This window comes from Leuciscus leuciscus (assembly GCF_965113295.1).
Source record: "Leuciscus leuciscus genome assembly, chromosome: 9".
NCBI classification, from domain to species: domain Eukaryota; kingdom Metazoa; phylum Chordata; class Actinopteri; order Cypriniformes; family Leuciscidae; genus Leuciscus; species Leuciscus leuciscus.
The window spans coordinates 8,971,445-8,993,389 of NC_138733.1; the positions used below are offsets into that span (position 1 = coordinate 8,971,445).

At 41.1% G+C, this 21,945-nt stretch overlaps 1 protein-coding gene across 4 annotated transcripts in view; it reads right to left on the reverse strand.

The window, feature by feature from the left end:
* Positions 1–7,603: 7,603 nt before the first annotated feature.
* Positions 7,604–21,945, reverse strand: part of LOC309506414 (uncharacterized protein) — a 33,243-nt gene continuing 18,901 nt past the window's right edge. For 3 of the 4 annotated variants that reach the window (XM_082180347.1, XM_082180349.1, XM_082180351.1), the window contains 2 exons: positions 21,367–21,573; positions 19,285–21,242 (listed from right to left, as the gene is read on the reverse strand). The gene's annotated coding sequence lies outside the window, so the exon portion shown is untranslated. Of the gene's footprint in view, positions 7,626–19,284; positions 21,243–21,366; positions 21,574–21,945 lie in introns of those variants that run through there. The other variant, XM_082180348.1, reaches the window with a different exon arrangement.

Genomic DNA, 21,945 nt, shown 5'->3' on the forward strand with positions numbered 1-21,945 from the left:
TCCTAACCAGCTCAGAGTCCTCTTCGCCGCTGGTCCTACCCAGCTCAAAGCCCTCGCTGCTGGTCCCGTCAAGCTCAGAGCATGCTGATCCTGATCCAGAGACTGTTCACGTCACTTATGCCGAGCCAGAGACTGTTCTCGTCACTTCTGCCGAGCCAGAGCCAGAGCTTCACGTCAGTCCTGCCGAGCCAGAGCCAGAGCTTCACGTCAGTCCTGCCGAGCCAGAGCCAGAGCTTCACGTCAGTCCTGCCGAGCCAGAGCTTCACGTCAGTCCTGCCGAGCCAGAGCCAGAGCTTCACGTCAGTCCTGCCGAGTCAGAGCTTCACGTCACGTCCGCCCATCCAGAGTCTCGTCCAGCCGAGACTGAATCTGTTCCTGAGCCTGAATCTAATCCTGAGCCTGAATCTGATCCTGAGCCTGAATCGGTTCCTCTTCCTCTTTCTACGCCTGTGTCTTCGGACAAGATGGCCGACTCCACGCCTGTGTCTTCGGACAAGATGGCCGACTCCACGCCTGTGTCTTCGGACAAGATGGCCGAAACCACGCCTGTGTCTTCGGACAAGATGGCCGAAACCACGCCTGTGTCTTCGGACAAGATGGCCGACTCCACGCCTGTGTCTTCGGACAAGATGGCCGAAACCACGCCTGTGCCTTCGGACAAGTTGGCCACCGCCGAACCAGTGTCTCCGGACAAGATGGTCTCCGCTGAGCCGGTGTCTGGTCCTGAGCCAGTGTCTGTTCCTGTCCCTGTGTCTGTTCCTGTTCCTGAGCCGGTGTCTGTTCCTGTGCCATGGTCGCCTGGAAGGTCGTCTCCTCCCTGGCCGCCTGAAGGCTCGTCTCCGCCCTGGTCGCCTGCACAGCCTGCTCCGCCCTGGTCGCCTGCACAGCCTGCTCCGCCCTGGTCGCCTGCACAGCCTGCTCCGCCCTGGTCGCCTGCACAGCCTGCTCCGCCCTGGTCGCCTGCAGAGCCTGCTCCGCCCTGGCCTTCCGCCCTGCCGGAGTCTTCAGGTCCTCTTCCGCTGCACGGGCCTGGCCCGCCATCCCGCCCCCAGGTCCGCCTCCGCTCCACCTCCCTCCTGGAGAATTTTGAGCGTCTGGAATCCGCTCCTTAAAGGGGGGGCTATGTAACGATCACCAGCTGGAGTGCCCTTGAGAACCACCAGAGGGCACTCCACACCAGACTCTCCTATTCACTCACTAACTACAATTCCCATAACTCACTGCCCGGACTCATCATCTCTGATTGCATTCACCTGTGTCTCTTCACCTGTGTCTCATCACCCTGTTAGTCTCAACCTATTTATACTATGTTCACTCATTCACACACTGCGAAGTTTTGTTTGTGTTACACTGCATCTCTGAGCGTTTTTCCCTGGTTTTCTTGTTTCTTGGTTTTTTGGATATCTTGCCTTGTTCCCTGGATTACTCTCTTGCCTCTGGTCCCTGCCTGTTTTGTTGGTTTGTTTATTTGTTTGTTTGGACTGCTTACCTGTGTTTCGACCATTGCCTGTTTATTGGATTTCGTCTTTGGATTACCCCTCATTAAAGCTGCATTTGGATCTCTACCTTTGTGTCTCGGAGCAGTTCGTAACAGTAGAAATGATGTTTTAATTAATAGGCCACAACAGAGAATGAATTTCTTAAAGCAATAACTTTGCTGTAATGTCCACAACATAAAGCTTCTGATGTTTTATAGTGCTTTCATTGAAAGTGTTATGATATTCTGTATTATTTGTTGGTATGGAACTGCTACTGAGGTACAGAAGAAATTATTAAGAAAAGTAGTAACAAGTAAATTGTTAGGGACTGCATAACCAAGCATAGAAAGTATCTATGAAGAGAGAGCGTTAAATAAGGAAAATAATATTATGAATGATAAGAGGATATTCTCGCCTCTGCTTTTGAACTGTTGCCGTCGGGCCGTCTGTATTTTTTACCCCGTTGTAGATTTAAATGGTCTTTCCTAAAAAAAATCGTATTTAAAAATGTTTGATAACTGATGGGTTATATATATATATATATATATATATATATATATTATATATATATATATATATATATATATATTATATATATATATATATATATATAGAGAGAGAGATATAGAGAGAGAGAGAGAGAGAGAGAGAGTTACATAATGAAGGCAGACTTCACTGCCAGTTCACTTCACTGTTCACACACACACAGCTCCATTGCAGGCTATCAAGTCCCCACTTGTATAGATAGAGATCGTTCAGAGTTTCAGGTCCCCACTTGGCATGTTTTTTTTTAAATAAAAAAATGCATATTTGAAGTTATATTATGGAAAAAGAGCTTAAAAGAAAATTTTGTATGTCATTTTTGTTTCTTCAAAATGACCAGAAACACTAGTCCCCTCTTGGCCAGTGTAGAGCGATAGTCCCCTGTTAGTAATATAGACGTGTATGTGTGTGTGTGTGTGTGTGTGTAAGCATGCATTATTGAGTTAACATGGAAAAACTGGTTTGCTTTAGTCCAGAAAACTGGTGAAAATCATGAAGTTTAAAGTGAAAGTGAGCCAATAAGTGGTCTTCTACTGCCCTCTGCTGGCCATTCTACTTATTAATGAAGTCTTTTCACATGTGCTCACATTCATATTTAGACTCTAAAAATCACTTATATAACAATAACTATTATAACACAATCAGATTTTGTCAGTGTTTATCACTTCATTTGCACTGACACTTCACATAATTGCTAGAAACATGGTAAATCATAGTAAATAATACTATAATGTGGTGTATCAAGGTAAACCATGCTAGAATCCTGGCAAATCATTCTAGAACGTGGTAAATCATGGTAAACTATGCTAGAACAGGGTAAATCATGGTAAACCATGATAAACTATGGTAAATCATGTTAGAATGTGGTACATCATGGTAAATCACGCTAGAACAGGGTAAATCATGGTAAACTATGATAAATCATGATAAACTATGGTAAACCATGCTAGAATCACAGTAAACAATGGTAATCATACTAGAATGTAGTATATCATGGTAAATCATGCTAGAATATGGTAAATCAAGGTAAACTAAGATAAAATCATGGTAAACTATGTCAATCATGCTAGAATCATAGTAAATAATACTAGAATGTGGTAAATTATTGTGGGAGGAGCCTATTTTACTCAAATGGCTATAACTCAAGAAGTAAATGAGATATCTTCAGCAAACTCAGTACACATGTGTATGGGTTCAATTTGAGGTCACAGTAAACAATTTTATGGAGATCGGTCCATAGATGGCACTATAACTCCTATAAAAAGCTTTAAAACCATATATTTCCTATGGTACATTGCCTGTATTGGCTGTAAATGGTCTTTTCCATCTATTATGTCAGTGGTTACATGCTTGCTAAATAAAACTTAATAACTTTTGATGCTTTTCTGCTTAAAGGCCTTAAATGCTTGAACCCCGATAAATGCTGCTTGCAGCTTTAATTATTATTATTATTATTATTATTCCGCCGTAAAACGCATCGTGCAGCCCAAACCGTAAGAGCTGGAACCTTGAAACTTGGCCAAATGATAGTGCTCAATTTGGGGAGAACCTATCAAAATATGGCCCAAATTGGCCAATAGGTGGCGCCATAATGACCACATTTACTAAATTGGTCATAACTCCTACATAGTTTGTCCTAGAGGCTCAAATTTAGCATCACTGTGATCCCTGGCTCCAGACGAATATGGGCAATTTTGTCCAAAGCCTACTTTGGCCAACTAGTCCCTGGTTTTTGGTCCAATCGGAACCAGACCAGTCTAGGACAATTCTCTGGACTGTCCAGATAAATAATTATCGAAAAAAAGTTGATCTTTTGCATTTGCCTGGCTGTAACAGGGTCATTTAGGAAAGGGGAGGGACAAAAAAACACTCAAAAGCCTATACAACCTAAGGGAAAACACCAAACTTCACAAAAATCGATGAGCATATGTGTCCTAACATGGTGAAGAAGCATGCCAAGTTTCGTGAAGATCGGACAATTTTTATTAGGGGTTCAAGCACGAAGTGCTGAAACCCTATTGTAATTGTACTGATTTTTATTATTATTATTATTGTTATTATTATTATTATTATTATTCCGCCTTGGTGCCCATGTCCCTGGTGCATTTGTGTCAAAACTTCCTTATGCAAGACAGCAGGAAGAACTATCTGGAGAATCTCTTCACCGCCATTGGAACGAAACACACGACGATGCAAAACGCCCTCTTTCTCCAGCAACCGATCCCACTGGTTCAGTAGGACCAGGGCAGTCTTGGACAGCTGTCGGCGCTCCTCAGAAGTGGGGAGTGTTCCCCGTCTCCAGAACACTAAAACCTCCTCAATCACCGAATCTGCCTCCTGTAACAACACCATGTCACCCACCAAACTGGGCAAAGCAGAAACTACCGCCTGGGTAGCTTGTACACCCAGATCTACCCCTGATGCTTCCGTCATGACCTCTGGAACCTCAGTCCCTGGTAACCAACCTCTCATTGTCCTATGGCTAGCAGGGTCCTGTCTGGAAAGTGCATCGGCATTCCGGTTACTCCTCCCTGACCGATACCGGATCTCAAAATTAAACGCTGCAAGCTGCGCAGCCCAGCGCTGCTCTGTAGCCCCAAGCTTTGCAGTATTCAGATGGCTGAGAGGGTTATTGTCAGTGTAGACAATACACTGCTGTCCTAACAAATACTCCCTAAATTTCTCAGTCAAGGCCCACTTGAGCGCCAAAAACTCCAACTTCATGGAGCTATAGTTGGACATATTGCGCTCAGTGGGCCTAAGACTGCGGCTTGCATACGAAATTGGCCGTACTTTACCTCCTTGTTCCTGAGAAAGGACAGCTCCTAGACCACCATGGCTAGCGTCTACCTCTAGGATAAAAGGCAAGGAGAAGTCGGCATAGGCGAGTACTGGGGCGGTGGTAAACCTACTCTTCAGCTCATCGAAACTCTGCTGGCACTGCTCTGTCCAGGCACTAGAAAAACCCTGCCCTGCTCGTGTCCTAGGCTTAATAGCAGCCCATGCGGCTACCATTTTATGAAGGGGGGCTGCCAATTTCGCAAACCCTTCAACAAAACGGCGATAGTAGCTTGCAAAGTCTAAAAATGAACGCAGCTCTGACGCACTAGTGGGGCGTGGCCAATTAGCTACTGCCTCGATTTTACCAGGATCAGTTGATACTCCCTGTGCTGAAATAACATGTCCCAAATACTTTACCTCACATTGGAAAAATGCACATTTACTCAATTTAGCCTTCAAACCCTCATGCTCTAAGCGACTCAGAACAACCTCCAACCGCTCTAACTGCTGAGGCACCGAGGAAGAGAAGACTATGATGTCATCAAGGTACAGGAGTAAGGACCTACACTGCTGGTCCCCAAACATCCGTTCCATTAAACGCTGGAAGGTGCTTGGGGCATTGCAAAGCCCGAAGGGCATGCGATTCCATTCAAACAACCCAAAAGGGGTGCAGAATGCTGTCTTAGGCCTATCTCTCTCAGTGACAGGAACCTGATTGTATCCACTAGCCAAGTCCATAGTGGAAAACCAGCAGGCCCCTGTCAAGGAGTCCCAACGATTCCTCGATGCGTGGCAGAGGGAACGCGTCCTTTCGGGTCTTTGAATTTAGCTGACGGTAGTCGACACACATACGTAGAGCACCGTCTTTCTTTTTAACAAGGACAATTGGTGAAGCGTACGGGCTACAACTCTTATAACTTCCGCCTCCAACAGCTGATTAATGTGGGACTTCACCACCTCATATTCCGACGGAGGTATACGCCTGTACGGTTGCCAGACAGGAACGGTGTCTAGCAGGGGAATGTCGTGAGAAATCAAACCTGTACATCCCAAGTCACCCTCATGAGTAGAAACCACAGACTGAAACCTATAAAGCAGGTCCTTTACCTGGCCCTGTTCTACATCCGATAAAACAGACAAATCAAGTGCCTCAATTTGTTCCTGAACAAGAGGGATCACTTGAAGGGCTTTGGAACCCACTGTGGCCGCTACAGACCTGACCTCACTAATTCCCGATGGCAAGCTAACCACACAAACATTATTTGCTCGATGGTGTTTTAAGCCCCCAATGGCTCCTTAGAGGCAGCTAACCCTACCCTCAACCTTAAACCTACCCATCCCCTCGCTGCCTGGAAGGCGCCGTTGGGGGCTTAAAACACCAACCACCACATTATTTAGTGTACCAAGGACAGTGTTAGCATAAAGCAACACGTCAATGGTTCCCACATTTACCACTGGTAGATAAACAGTACCTCGTGTAACCTGCACTAATGCCGGAGAAGCCAACAGACCAGCCGGCAACCCAGACTCTGGAGGCTCAAAAAGAACAGTGCTATTGGCATATTGCTCGGAACAAGTAGCTGCCACAAACTTCATCATGCCACCTGGGATGCGACATGGTCTTCGTCCTCGCACTCTAACCCTTCCTGAACTCACCTCAGGAGACTGATTATCGACTAAATGACAATGTTGCAACGCCTGTAGAACAGAATTTGGAACCTCTACGGTCGAAGGCAAGTCAAAGAGGGCCGGGCCTTGTTGTCCAAAAAGCTCCTGGTAGCATCGGCCAAGAACATTCATTCCAAGCACACCTGGGACTCGAGTGCACAAGCCACCAGGAGGATCCCGTACAACAAGCACGCCACATTCTGAAATTAACTGACCACACAATTCGACGTCCAATTCCATATAACCGATATAGGGAATTGAAAAGACCATTAGCAGCTGGAAGCTGTAGCCACTGGCACGATTTAAGTCGATCCTGACCCCATGGTTCGAATTGTTTCTGAAAACAACTCTCTGTGATCGTAGTTACCATGGAGCCAGTATCCACCAAACAGGGCACTCGAACTCCGCCAATCAATACGACAAGGTGCGGGCAAGATGACATTAAATGCGACATATTTGAAACTTTTGAGCCAGTTACTTCCCCATCCGTGCTATGGCCCTGAATCACGGTGGGGACTAGTTTCCCGACGTTGCTGATGGGCCAGGCTGTCCTCCTCCAGCTAGTGACGGGACGGAGCGTGAGGAAAACGGAGCGCGAGACGGGGCACGTTCCCCATCGCACTCCCTAGCAAAATGACCAGGCTTTTGACACCTCCTACATATAACAGGCCCCTGTCTAGGAGGTTGACTCCGCGACTGGGGGGTCTGCAAATGAGCAAAACTTTGTGTGAGTTTAGTTAACTGTTCTTGTTGGCATTTAAGCATATCCCTTAACTCAGCCAACTCAGAATTCCCAGGTGAACTACTCACGCCGATAAATGGATTCCCTTGCACCCCATATTGAATCCCATGAGCGGAGGGAACGGAATGACTTCGGGCCCTTGTGCTTCCTGGCATACCCTCCCTCTCCCATCTAAGGGCTTCGCTACGAATATCCAACAAGGTTAACGTAGGTTGACGACGTATCAACTGTTTTAATTCGCGACGGAGGGCGCTATCAAAAACATGCTCGACAAATTGGTCTCGCAGTAAAATATGTGAATTTGGCATACCGTGAGGAGATCGTTGTTTCACTTGCTCAAGTAGACCCATCAGGACAAGGGAGAACTCCAACAAGCTCTCCCCCTCCTGTTGCTTTCTCGAGAAAAAGGCCTCCTGCAATGAAACATATGACTGTGAGCAACCATACAATTCCCGTAAAGCTGAAATAATTCTGTCTGGGTCTTTACGTTCTACCTCTGGGCGGTACTTAATCTCTTCTTTTGCCTCCCCTTCCAAGTGATCAAACAAGTAAAACGCCTTATCGGTATCAGAAAGGTGACGAACGCACATACAAGCCTGGGCCTCCTCAACCCACTCCTCAATGCCAAGGTCAACCCTGCCATTGAATTTTGGACACTTCCTATCTCGTGGTACAAAAACAATTTGTTCTGGTCGGGTGACATCAACATTAGCATTACTGGGTTGCGAAGGAACAGAAGGCCCAGGTACAGAAGGGGGTGCATCAACAGGACCTGGGGGAACAGGAATCCGCTCCTGAACTACGAACGATGAACACTGAGGGTCGCCGCCTAGAAAGACTATACAAGAAAACTGGACTTATCGTGCACTCTTTGGCTTTTAAAGAACACTTCCTTAAAGAACAGTGGAAATCTTTTTATGTTCAATAGTTTTTTAGTGGTCTCAAATTAAATGTAAGTTCACAGTAATACTTTGCTCACATTATTTATGCATTATAAATGTAAGTTAATACATTTAAATGACAGTTGGTCAATTTAAGGCAGTCGGTTTCTCCAAGTGAAATTAGTAAACTCTAGTTTTAATTTAGTGCATTTTTACAGTAACATACTGTAGATTACAGTAAAGAACTGTACAATTAACTGTATATTACTGGCAACAGTGTCGCCAGTATTTTACTGTAAAAAAAACCTGGTAAGGTCTAACAGTGTATCACTGCACTCATTGATGTGAATCTGAATGGAGAAAGGACAGGGAGATCACGGCTGCTCTCATCACTCCTGCCTGTACTTCATCACGCTGCCCTGGACAGCACTGAGACTGATACGCCTTACTCAGACAGAGCAGCTATTAGAGGTGACAGGTGACCCAGGACAGTGATGAGGCCTTGGCACATTCAGAGACTAAATACATCCATGATCTAGCATTTACATTCCTCAATGACCTCTAAATTAATAACTATTTACCATTTATAAACTGCATTAACGGACTTAAAATTTTCCTTTTGCTATTAATTGTAATAATCCAGTGACATTTTGTATGCACAGGGAGTCTGACAACAGCCGGTGCTCCACACAGAGATCTGATCTCACCATCATCGAGTCTGTCTGCGATGACAAGAAACAGATTAAAATATTCTACACAACAGGCATTTCATTTTACTATAAAAAAATTGGTAGAACAACGTAGGATTATGTTGTTGCATGATGTTTGATTATAAGTCCATCGAAAATTGTTCTTGAATGATTTTATGTATAGTTATAGGTAAAACCTCAGTTCTGTGGTTTGAAAAGATTTTACACCCTGAGGTCATTCAGAGGTCCTTAAGACAGATGGGGTCTGTTTTGTTCATTGCTCATGGGATCTTGGTCCTTAAGAAAGACGGGGTCTGTTAGTCGCAGGGGTCAGGTGACCTCTTGGTAGGGCCCTGAGCAGTACCATTTCTGAACAGATCTGTCTTGCAAAATTAGCAGACGTTGACAACGTTCTTCCTTAAAGTTAACCAATAAAAGTCTTTGGTTAGCCGACTCTCTGGAGCCGGTGGGTGATTTATGGCTCTGGGTTGCTGATTTGAGTTTGGAATGTGAAGACTCTGTGTGGGACCTTGGTCTCTGTCTTTCTCTTAACCAATCAGTATTCGGCAACAAAGCTAGCATTGACCAGTTATTTCGTTAGTGCTGGGGGCTCTTCTAAATAGTCAGACCGGTGATGCCGGATCCGATGGCAAGATTGATGATGATCATGAGACGTTCTGAACAAATCTTCCCCCTTCATTCGCGAGAAGCAGAGAGTTTGAATGAATCTTCTGGAAGAAGATTAGTCTGTGTTTGGTTCATACTCGCAGTCGTTACAACACATAATGAAAATGTGCATGAGTTTCAGATGAATTTACAGGTCTCAATATTCATACTATGTTTATATATGACTCAGTAAAGCCCTGACATTCGGTTCTGTTAATTTAATGAATCATAATGCGATCGTATTATTCAATGCGCTATTATTATGTTTGAGACATCAACCACTGGTCGATGACCATAATGTTTGTATAAACTGTAACTGGTAAAATGTAGGTCACAAAAACTGTAATATTTTCTTCTCAGCATGTCAACAATTATCCGTGAGCGAAATCTCCTCCCATCCGTCGTCTGATTGGCCTTTCGCAAGGATTCCTGGGTAGTTAAAGTGTGTGGAGCCTGCATCTATGCGGGCTTCGTGGAAGGCCGCTTCAAGGGTACACAGGGGGCGCTGCTGAGCACACTTCAGAGCGTTAAACTGCTGAATGGGACGGCCTACGGACTCGTAGACTCGGCGAGCATGCGCAATTTAAGTCCACGAGACCGAAAGTCCACATGAAGTGCGCCATTTGGGACAGGGCCCTAGTAGTCTGGCAAAGAGCTCATTCAAGCCCATTTCTAATCCGTCGAAATCGCGGCACCAATCAGAAACGTTGGGGCGGGCTTTACACGATGACGATCGCTCTGATTGGTTTTAGGTCTATCCAATTGTGCCCAGAGGCATTTGAGCGACGTCCGTTGGTGAAGCGCACCAACTTTTAAATGCATTATTATATTCAAATTGCAAACACATGAGGACAGTCTCCATGAAAGACCCACTGGCAGATGAACGTGCTACTACATTTCTCTCCGAAACGGTAGGAAATTAAATTAGATTTAATAGAGGATTTTAACTGTGACAAGATGATTGACAGGGCAGTTTACGTGACAGGACGCACGCGACAGATCCGTCCGATAAAGATGGCGAAGTAGTATGTCCCAAAGCTTGCCTACTTTTTTGCTACACATTCAAAAGTAAATACCTTATCTTCACAAAAAGAGTACATACTTTTATGGCGTAGTGTAGCTTAGGCGAATTGGGACGCAGCATATGGCTTTACATGATGACGATCGCTCTGATTGGTTTTAGGTCTATCCAATTGCGCCCAGAGGCATTTGATCGACGTCCGTTGGTGACGCCCCTTTGGAAATGAGTTATTAATGAAGCTTTGCCAGACCATAACTCAGTTACTACTGAGAATGGTCTGGTTTTAACCAGGTTACACTAGTACGTAATAAATCATGAAATACAAAAGTAACCTGAATGTTAGTATTTTACAGTTTTGTTATTCACTTTGGTACTGTTTAATCAAGGTGTACATTTTCAAAACTCTTAGTGCTAATATTACAACAGATCATCAAAAGCATCAAAGATGCATCAAAAAGAGATGTTTGCAGTTTGCGAACATAAAGCAGGATAGAGAACAAAGGAGAGGAAACAGGCGATAACATCAGATTGATCAGAGATGCATCAGAAGAAGGGAGACAGATCTAATACAGTACACTACAGTACATGTGATCCTGTAAACTGATTACCATGGTAGAGGCTAACTCTTCATCTGTAAAGTGTACAGTCATAGGGCACAGTGGAAACATTTACTGCAAACTCTGTTCTAGCACAGAAACTCATGGCAGTTTCATTACTTCATCACAGCTTTTGATAACACACTACATAGAAACTACTGCAAACATTATGGATTCAATTTCATAAGTAATGTAATGTGAGTGTATTTTCTAATGTGGCATCTGTAGCCTAGTGTAATTCTTTCAGCAACAAGGGTGAATTGAAACATGTATCTTGCATTGTTTGCTGTTGAATTCATTGATTGTTAAAAGTACCAAACCAAATGTTCTCATTAAATATTACAATAATCTTGTGTTTGAAACAGTGATTATGTGGACTGAAATGTGTATAACTGTAATGAAGCATGGGATCAGGATTAGAAAGATGGACCAGCTGTGTTACAAGTGTGAGCGTTTAGATTTCTGTTCTAAGAGATTTGAAAATGAACACCTTACTTATAGTTCCAGAGCTAATAAAACACTGTAAATACCACAAAGACAAAGTCTAAAGTTTTTCAATATAAAGAAAACAGCAATAGCTTACAGATGAGGTTATTGAACAGGTGTCAGAGGAAAATTCCTTGGCATGATTTTAGATTCTCAGTTAAATTTTAAAAGTCATGTGAAAAATATTCGTAAAACTATTAAGGAAAATCTTGCTAGCTTCAAAATAATAATGAACTGTTGATGTTATCATTCCCCTTTGTTTTAAAACTCAATGATATTATCAAACATGTCCTATGGAACATTTATTTATTATTTTCTGTATTTATTTGTACTGTTTTTTTTCATGTATTTATTCCTTATTAATTTATACATTAATTTATTTTCCCACATATATTTATTATATCAATTTATGTATTTATACATTTATTTATTTTTCCCACATGCACTTATTAATTTATTTCCACTTTTATGTATTTTCCTATTATTACATTTATTTATTTATTTATTTATTTATTTATTTATTCATTTTTATATTTATGTTCCCCACATGTATTTATTTCTACTTTTATATATTTCTTAACGTATTTTCCTATTATATTTATTTATTTATTTTCACATCAATTTATTTATTTGTTTATTCATTAATTTATTTTTCCCGCATGTATTTATTTATTTATTTGTTTATCTATTGCTCAAACATGTATTTATTTATATATTTCACATTTTAGATGTCTTTGTGTATTTTCCTATTATTACATTTATTCTCACAAAAATGTATTCATTTTCCCCCACATTGATTTATTTATATATTTATTTATGTCCGCTTTTATTCATTTATTTCCTATTATATATTTATTTATTTATTCTTAATTTCTGCAGTTTTGGATCTCCATACTTTAATGGGTGTTTATTATATCAATGATCTGTTCATTTGAGCTTAAAGTGAATATATGACGAAGCGAAGGCTATTACAGGTCAGCTGGACTAACTCTAGCATCTGACTAATGAGGACACCACATGACACACATTTATCATGCGCCATTTTCTCTTGTCTCGACTTATCTGGTAATAATCTAGTAAAGTTAGAAAAATCATAATAAAGTTTATGCATTTTTTGTTTTATTGAGATTTCATCAAAATGTGAAATGTGTTAAAAGGAAAAGTATTTTTTTAAACACTGGATGACAGTAATGTGTATTTTAGAATTGTTTCACTGTAATGTCAAGTTTCAGTTGTGACAACTTACCCCATACAGTGTGACAACATGGTACATATGTTCAGTAACATTAATCAACACTAATTTGAAAGAAAAAAAGGCCGTATAAAATAATATAAGTCTGTTATTTACTGTAATAAAAAGTGTGAAACTCGCCCTGGTCTACCCTACTTTACAAGTCAATATCACTGAAGTCATGTAGGAGAATTTACTTTTTGAATATTAATACTATTTTGCCATTTTGTCTTAAAATGTACCAAATGTGTCGCGACGAGCAACAGCCAATGATCTAGTGATGGGTCGTTCGCGAGTGAGTCGGATCTAAGAGTCGGCTCTTGTAGGTGAACGTCTGGAGCTGGCTCGCATATCTGAAGAGCCGACTCTATTTTAAAAAATATAGCCTATAGAAATTAAATCATTATGTAGGCTAATAATGAAATTAGTGAAATGTGCGCACACACATTTGTTTCGACTGTCTGATCAGCCTCACATTCTGTTCCTGTCAATCATACACGCGATGTCAACCAATTAAACTGCCTGAGGGAGGGCCGAGCCAACTCACACACACACACATGCACACTAGAGATGCGGATAAACAACGGATCGGGCAGATGACATGACGAAAAATAATATTTTAATTAAATTCAGGCGGGTGGCTATGGAGCTAAAAGAGTCTCAATAAAGATAAATGCACACACTACATTCACATAGTAGCAGCTACTTCTGCGGAGTGATCAGCTCCAGCGCCTGAGAAGCCCGTGGTGAGGAGCAGAGAGTTCCTCAGAGCTGGAGTAAATCACTCCGCAGAAGTAGCAGTGCTTCGCCTTCTGAGAATATAGTTCCCAGTATGTATACGGTTAGAAGATGGCTGTGTCTCATGTGACCTTGTTATTTGTACACACTGTGACTATACACATCACAACATGTAAATAGGAAAATGTTGGCGTTATTTTGTCACTTACTGGGAGCAGTGTGCTAGCTGGAGCCGTTTACCTCCAGTCTTTGCGCTAAGCTAGGCTAGCTGGAGCCATTTACCTCCAGTCTTTGTGCTAAGCTAGGCTAGCTGGAGCCATTTACCTCCAGTCTTTGTGCTAAGCTAGGCTAGCTGGAGCCATTTACCTCCAGTCTTTGTGCTAAGCTAGGCTAGCGGTGTGTGCGTCAGACAGAGTTACGGCACGCACGGAGATGAGAAGGGTATGTGTGGACTTATCTAACTCTGGGGGATACGGGGAATAAGCTAAAGTCCCAAAAAGTCGGCGTGTTCCTTTAAGTGACACATGTTCACTTTACTGACAGTGAGTAATATTCTTCTGACACATTTAATATTGGTGTCTGGAACAGTAATGAATAGCGTTAGTGTATTTTATACTTTTATTGAGACATTATTTAAATTATTGAAAAGTAGGTAAACGAAACAAAAAAATATCTGGTTTCCCTACAAATCTTTCTGTCTTTCCCACATCAGGCAGTTTCCGAGTATGTTTAATACTGATCAGCCAAGAGGAAGACGACGACTCTCGACCCCTGACCCTTGCACTGTGAAAAGGACAGACTTTCATATGCATGTCCTTTCGGAACCCAGTCAGTTCACAGAAGGGCTCAGAAGAGCTAGAACTGGCCCATGCTGGCCTTGGGAAGAGGATGTTCAGTATACCACACCACTTGAAACACGATGAGGTAATCATATAGTATATAATATTGTAGAATGGGTAAGAATAGTGCAGAATAGTGAATAATTTGCAGAATAGTGAATCATTTCATTTTTTAAAGATTGTATCTCTACTTGAGGAGGAATGTCCTAAACTGAAGACCTTACAAGGAGGATGGATGTTTTTCAAGTCTACAGGTAGAATTTCTCTAAATCTCCAATTACGAAAAATATAGTTCATGTTTTTCCAATTCAAAACCTCAGATCTGTCATGTGATGTCCGGCGATGAATTACCATTCTATTCAAGTTGAAGAGGACAGTACTATGACTTGTTTGCCTGACAAAATATAACTTTTAATATTAATGATTGTGAGACTGCAAGGTTTTAAAGGACTCTTACTACTTTCCATTTTAAAACAGGTGGTAGCGGACGTCGCAAGCTGTCCATAATCCCAGCTGCCGCTGAGGGTTACTCCACAGGGCTTCTTAAAGGGGTGGTTGAGTGTGATTTCACTTTTCTAACTGTAGTTAGTGTGTAATGTTGCTGTTTGAGCATAAACAACATCTGCAAAGTTACAACGCTCAAAGTTCAAAGCAAAGGGAGATATTTGCTTTTAAAGAAAAGGACTACAACAAACGGCTGGTTGGGACTACACGACATTCCTCTCGGGTCAGTGACATCACCAACCCTAGAATTTACATAAATCCCGCCCCCGGGAACACGCAGTCCATGTTGAGAAGAGGAAAAGTTGTTGTATAAGAGTACATTTGTGAGTCAGCTCAAACTTTAGCATCCATCTTTTCACATGCAATAGAAAGTCACTCTGTGTGCATCTCACAACAGTTCATATATGAGCAATTTATAGATTTATCATGACAGAATATCCTAATTGAAGATAGTTAACTCCACATCAGCGACATAAATTCATCAACTAACCATTCAGAGACGTCCTGTTGCATTCTACATGTTGTCACTTCTTCTTGAGTCTCTCCATCCTTATCTGACTCTGTTTAACATTAAAGGCAGAACAGTTTCTGTTATTTTAGTGTGTCTGCGTGAGGTAATAGCAGCTGCTAACACACACTCTTGAAACCCCGCCCTCTGCAGCAGCTCATTTGCATTTAAAGGGCCAGGCACAAAACGGTGCGTTTTTGCAAACCCTCAAAAAGTGACAACTTTAACTTGCTATATAAAAATATCTGTGGGGTATTTTGCGCTAAAACTTCACACACACACTCTGGGGACATCATACATATATTTTACATCTTGTGAAAAGGGCATTATACCACCCCTTTAAATCAGCATCTAACAATGGGAAAACCATAGTATTTGTAGTTCCACTACAGGAGAAGCTTTCTACTGAACCACTTTCCTATGATTCAGTAGAGTTCGCCAAGATGCCACAGTCCAAATGCATTACATGTGGCAGTCAAAGGCCTTCACAGCTGATGCTGATGCATGTGGAGGGATGCAAAGGCACATTGACTGTAAGCTGTATTACAACATGTCTCTCGTTTCTCTTTTTTAGTTTGTTTAAATGACTGTTTCAAAGTATTCATTATTTGTTTATTATATATTTTACTTTACTTTATTTATTTAGGAGAGTGAATCTGGGACATGTCTTGATGAAGATTGTTCAGTTCTTGAGCAGCCAGTCTACCATAGGCATGGATGAGTCCTTGGCGGTAATAGAGATTGTCTTTTCTGTTGCTTTGGAATTTAGTAAGAAAGCATTATTTTTTTATTCATCACTCAGAGGTTTTAGTACAGAATAATTTAACCCTTGCAGATATATAAATAGATTGGGCATAACGCATCTCAAACTGAATCTTTCTTTTATTACTCTGACACATATGTACAAATGTTTGATCATAGCATATGTCCTGTCGCTAGTGAATATAACATGTCAGTAAGATGCAGAAAATATGACACTATTCTTATAATAATTTCATGTATGAAAAGTATTGACATTTTTTTTGCAGGTCTGCCCGATCTGTCTTGCATCGTACACCCAGCGGATGTTCCCCCATCTCAGGCCAGCACATGTGGTGACAGGACGCTAATGTCTGATAGATTCAGGTAACTGATAGTCAGACATTATCAGAATGTAATGACATGTTCTAAGTATGAGGAAGGACATGTGTAAAGAGTGTCATTTCATTAAAATATTACATTAAGAATTATCAGAGGAACACCTTTCTGCATAAATGGGGGGAAAACAAACAAACATGACATGTGTTGAAGTGTTTCTGGAGCTACTGGTTTTTGGCTTCCTCTGAGGGAATGTTAGCTTGCTAATAGTGACAAAACACTTTTGTCCCTACCTATTGTCTGTTGTGATATTGAAACATAACTAGTCATTAAAGCTACACTGTGTAATTTTTTTTTGTTGATTCTTAGCAAAAAACACTTAGTTCTTTCAAAACTATATGTGCTCATTAATGTATATTTACTTCTTTCAAGTAATAAAGTAATCTCGTAAGTTTATAATCTGCCATTGAAAGTACATACGGGTGAGGGGTTCGAATGCCGGTCGCCATGTTGCCCCTCCATCTTGAAACTACATTAGCCAAAGAGGGACATACCTGTAAATTCAAGCTTCACCTTTCACGCTTTACACTCAGTGACACAGAGACGAATGCGAGCGGGAGATTACTCAGATTTGAAAGATTGCTGATGGAGAATCACGCCTGTTCCCGAGGACATGTAACAGAGTCGCCAAGGAAGCGAAAGAGAGAATTAAAACGTCAACGCGACAGGCAAATCAGCAAGACCAAAGTCAATACTGGAGTAACTTTTCCCAGATGGAAAGAGCTCGAGGAGCAAAGATTTTAAAACGGACGCCGAGGTTGCCTGCTTTCTTCTCGGCAGGTAATCCAGCCTATTTGTGTAAATTCGAAGTTTTATAGTTGCTTGTCTAACCATAGCATGGTTGTGCATAACGCCAGAACAACCTCTAGTATAACTTGTGTTACTTTTCCTCACGTCAATGGTGAAAAAGTTTTGTAACATAAATCTGTGCTGCGACGGATCACAGGTGATAGTTTTAAAGGCGCGATTGGACGAAGTCGAACTGGAAGCCATGTTAATCTTGGAATAATACGGCCACCGTAAGAGTTAAAACGCCCTCGAAATTGAAAGGAACAGAAACTAATATTCACTGGGTAGTCATATACAATTTCACCGCTAGATGGGGGGAAATATCACACAGTGTAGCTTTAAAATGATGCACCTCAATTACCACATTTTTTATTCATATTAATTCTGTAGCACATTTAGTTAACCTAGTTTTGTATATTAACTCCATGGGCCCTATCTTACACCCAGCGCAATTGACTTTGTACATCGACGCATGCATCATTCCTATTTTGCACCCGCGCACAGCGGCCTTTTCCCTCCACAGAAGCACGTCGGTTAACTAAGAAATACACTTGCGCTCCCGGGGGCGGTTCAGCGCAAAGAGGAGGCGTGTTCCGGCGCAAACGTTCCCTCATGCTATTTTGCAGGTTTAGAAAACAATTCCGCCATTAACCAAAAAAAACTAGTTTAAAGTCAGTGGCGCGTTGCGCATGTTATTCATATGCTATTTTAAGGGCGCATGCTTGGCCATAATCAATGTAGCATGTGCACAACGCACATGATTCTCTCACACAGAGGCAGCCGTTTTCATTTTTTCAAATCATACATATTATATAGATAGATAGATAGATTGTTTATTATAAAAGCATACATCTAGCTTACACATTTACCCAAATGATCATACGCCTGTTTAACCGAAGCTAATTTGTGTGTGTTTCTCCATCCCCAGTGTCACTTCTCTGTGTTTTATGGCCCTGATGAGAACGTCGGTCTCCTCGGCTGTGAACCGCTCCTGGCGCGCGCCTGGCAAATCCGCCGTTATAATAGCAATCCGCCATGGAACAAGCACGCTTGCTCTTAAAGGGAATGTGAGACGGCGCTCTGATTGGTTTATTTCACGTTACGCCCAAACCACACCACACCTAATCCTCGCGCTTGATACTTGCGTTTCAGATCGTTAAAATAGGGCCCCATGTCTTAATTTTAATATAAACATTTGGCACCACTGACCAACTAGATGGTAAATGATTAAAATAATCACCGCTCATGATTTGGCTGTTTCCCATTCTTCCAAGCAATGTTTTTAATTATAATTGATTTGGTCTGTTGTAAGAATGAACTGTGCCCCACCCAGTGTAGCAGTCGGTCCCCCAAGGGGAGAACAACCCTCAGGTCCACAAGCATCAGCAGGTCATTTATGCACAATTACTGCTATAGTGTTGCATTGTTGAAAATAATGTTGTCAAAATAACTTTTGTCAAGTGATTTAAAAAAGGAATATTGATTTCAAGTACTTGCCCATGACATATTACATTAAACTGCGGGGATTTAAAAATGTCACTGCTGAAACTAATTTATTCTTGCTTTGGAAATAAGTTGATATTAGCAACTTTTTTGTGGTAAATTACAGCTTCAACCTGGGCCACTGAAGTCGACCCCCAAAAAGCATGCCAGTTGTTCAGAGAAGATTTACTGAACCGTTACTCTGATAGTCCACGCATCTCTCTGTCACTCGACATGTTTGATGCAGAAGAAGAACAGGACAGTACATGCATTTCATTCTATAAGCAGAATAATGTGAACTGGGCAGATCCATTCAAGTGCAGGCTGAGAGGTATTAATAAAGCGTGCAACTTCTTTTTGTTTGGTGTCACAGGGGTGTGTGTACATCTAAAATGAATGGTTTATTTCAGTCATAAGTTGTGTTACTTATGTGACAGAAATAAATTGTTCATTCATAAAAAGATCACTACAATTTTTAGATCACTTTGCAACATTTAATAAAAGTTTCAATCCTGACATGAAATATGTTTATATTTGATCCCTTGTAGACCGTGATCCAGAGCATTACCTGGCCTGACAGCGACGAGGATGAGGACGACACTGTTCCATTGGAGAAAATCAGTCTTGTCACTGGATCTTTGAGAAAATTCATAGAGGAAGGTAATACTGTAAATGGTCTTTATTTCCTTATTTTTCATTCTCATCTTAATTCACACATAATTGTTTCCTCATAACAATCCCAGTTGCTACAATAATAAAGTGGTTCTTCATATTTACCAATTTCATGTGCATTTGTGTTTCATTTCATCTCAGTGTGAGCTGGTTTACTGTTTTATTGTCTAATGGTCATGTTTCTCTCCCTCCTCCGATGTGTGCTTTACAACAGCACAGGGAAAGAAGACATTAATGTGAATGTTTGACAGAAACTGTAAAGCCCAGCTCACACTGAGATGAAATGAAACACAAATGCACACAAAATTGGTAAATTAAACTTCATACTTTGTTTACATTCCACAGTATTTACAGTAGCATTTAAAGTAACCCTTCTGACGTCCTAAACTAGGAGAGGAGAAGAGACTACAGGGATTTTACTTTTGTAAAGTTTGTACTGTTTAAGTTCAGCACTGTGATATTTTGAAGTGTAGCACATTATTATTTGTCATCTGTTTTAAAGCGCATTGCCTGATGTGTTATCTTTACTTGAGTATCTAAGAGTGCCATAACTGGATTTGTTGAAAAGATAAGAATCTTATGAGAGAATCATTACTTCATATTTTTTTGAAAGATCTACTCCAATGTAAAGTTTTGAGGGGTCACAAGTACAATTTTCTCTTCCATAGCGTCACCAGATGTGAAGTTTTGGGTGGGGTGGGAACTGCCAGCAAGAAAACTCAATGTTGAGGTTGTAACCTCCATTTATCCAGTGGCTCACACCTCCTGCTTCTTCAAGTTGAAGCTCCCCAGCCACTACCAGACCTACAAGATTTTTCACCAGGACATGATGATGGCCCTCAGTTCTGTAAGCTCTGGCTTTGGACTTGTGTAGGTGCAAATGTCATCAACTTCTTGAACTCAGTCCCTCTTTTTTGAAATGGAATCACTTAAAAGAGCAATTCCTGCTAATTTATGCACCATTACCGTTATAAAGTTTGATTCTTCTACTTGATTGTCAGGCACTACCTTCACCTGAGTTGGTTTGGTGATTGTCTTTAGCCTGTGTTTTCTGTAATTTGCACTAGTTCTTTAGTGATTTTCATGTTCTTAATCTATCTGCTAGTGTACTTCTGTGATGTGCAGTGAGCTTGGATCATATAAAGATCATCTCTTTGAGAGCTGTGGCAGCTTTCTTGGCCTCTCAAGTTCATTAAGTTCAGACTTCCATAGACATTTAGTTGTAATTATTGAACAGTTTATACAGCTAGTACATGTTTAATACATTCAGATGTTTAGGTAGATACCAATTTCTCCAATATTACTGTTGCCCTTTTACAGTAATGTTCTAACGATGTTGGTTTTGTAAAGCCGATTTGTCTAGATCTGTTACCCCTTTACAGTGATGTGTTGTAAATACAACTGTACTGCTACATTTGATAAATTTACACAAGACTTCCCAGAATTTTATGTTCCCTTGAACAACATTAAAGGTGTTAAACAAGCATTGTTATGGTCTTATTCTTTATGTAGCACAATTACCCTGGTTTATGTAGACCTTGGAAATGGTCTTCTCACTCAATATTGGACCAATTCCAAACATGTCTTCACCACCGTTACAGGGACAAGGGTTAAAAAATACAGGACTTTCTTTAAAGCAATAAATTAGTTCTTTATTAAAATGTCTTATTTACAAATAGCATGCAAAGCGCAAGTAAAACAGAATACAAACTTCTTATTTATAAAATTCATACTAACTTACTGTATTCATGTGTAGTGTCCTGGGTTAGGGTTCCTGGGGATCCTGGGCTCCTAGCATAAGGCACAATCAAAATATCATTTGAAATGTTCTAAAGTAGTTTCTGTTAAATTTGTGGTCAAAGTCACAGGAAGCCACTGGAAAGTGGCAAGAGAGCCACATGCTCTTTTATCTTGCCTCAATTAAGTTCTCAACGTATTGGACAGTGCTGAGGTATATATCCGCCCCCAAACAGTCCGATCGCTGCAATGGATCCATGTTGTCTCGCAGTGCTATCATTTCCAGATCCAAAAGAGGACTGTCCAGTTCAGGGATATTGATCCCGGAATGAGGCTCATTTGTGTAGCCACTCTCCTCCTATTGAATCTCTGGGATGGGTATTCCCTGACAAAGACATGCGTGTAAAAATTATGCATATTAAATGTTATTGAACAAATTTACACTTGTGCACTGTGCCCATATCACTACTTATTACAAAACAGCTAATCATTTCAGACAATATAGAAAAATGGATTCTATTTTATGTAAATAAATGAATCATTGATTGCGTTAAATACATATTCAAGACCAAGAAAAGACCTGGGCCCTGTTTCAGAAAGCGGGTTTTGAGTATGTTCAGCCTGAGATGAGGGGAAACTCTGGGTTTTCAGTTTCAGAGAGCAAGATGAGAGAAACTGTAGATCAGTAACCCTCGCAACTTACGCTGTGAACAAACGCTGAGTTTTCCTCATTCATAATGTTGCTATCAAAGCACAT